The sequence below is a fragment of the Lynx canadensis genome, chromosome C2 (genome assembly GCF_007474595.2).
Source record: "Lynx canadensis isolate LIC74 chromosome C2, mLynCan4.pri.v2, whole genome shotgun sequence".
Taxonomy (NCBI): Eukaryota; Metazoa; Chordata; class Mammalia; order Carnivora; family Felidae; genus Lynx; species Lynx canadensis.
Window position 1 is genome coordinate 72459664 of NC_044311.2, and position 998 is coordinate 72460661.

General features: G+C 42.6%; 1 pseudogene; it reads left to right on the plus strand.

Annotated features, from left to right (window-relative positions):
• The first annotated feature begins 287 nt into the window (after nucleotides 1-287).
• On the plus strand, nucleotides 288-651 carry LOC115524093 (annotated as a pseudogene).
• Nucleotides 652-998: the final 347 nt, after the last annotated feature.

The window sequence follows — 998 nt, forward strand, 5'->3', positions numbered from 1 at the left end:
ACATTCTTCTCAAATGCACATGGAACACTCTCCAGAATAGATCACATATTAGGCCACAAAACAGGCCTTCACAAATTAAGAAGATTGAAGTCAAACCATGCATCTTTTCTGATCACAATCCTATGAAATTATTAGTCAACCACAAAAAAAAATCAGGAAAGACCACATACACAGAGGTTAAATACCATGCTAATAAACAATGAATTGGTCAATCAGGAAATTAATGGAAAAATACATGGACAGAGGGGAGGGCCTTCCAGGAGAGGGGCGCACGGGAGAGGAAGGTTGCGTGTAGGGATTCATGCTCCTTGCTGCTCAGGAAATGTCTCCACTTTCAGAATATGCCTTGCACATGAGTTGTCTCAGTGCCCGGCTACTCGGTGAAGTTGCCAGGCCCACTGATTCTAAAAACATGAAAGTGGTGAAGCTCTTCAGTGAGCCAAGAAGGAGGAGACTTATGACTGGTATCCAAATCACAACACTTACTTTGCACTCATGGGGACACTACGTTTTCTTGGCCTCTATAGAGATGAGCATCAGGACTTCAAGGAGGAGCAGATGCGTCTAAAGAAGCTTCATGGCAAGGGGAAACCAAGGAAAGGAGAAGGGAAAAGAGCAGCAAAAAAGAAATAGTGTTGGTCGGTCCATCAGGAGAAAAAACTTCTTTCTCAGCAACTGACAGCAGAAGGTGTAATCATCTTTCCACATCTTGGGAGGAGTGGGAGCTTCCTAACTGAAGATTATTTGGAGGAACACAATCATTTCTCTCTTGAAGTCCAATCCAGTTGAATTGTAACTGGTTTCGGGGACATGTTATAATTCTGCAAAACTGTTTTGGCCTTGGTTTTTTACTCAGATGTTTACCTCTTCCTCTAAAGAAATTATTTCATAAATGATTGAAGAAGGACTCATTTGGGCTGGAAATGTGGTGTTGAGAGCACAGGGGCAAACTCATCCGATGAGCATCCTTTAATGTCCTCAGTATCCCTTCTTGCTTC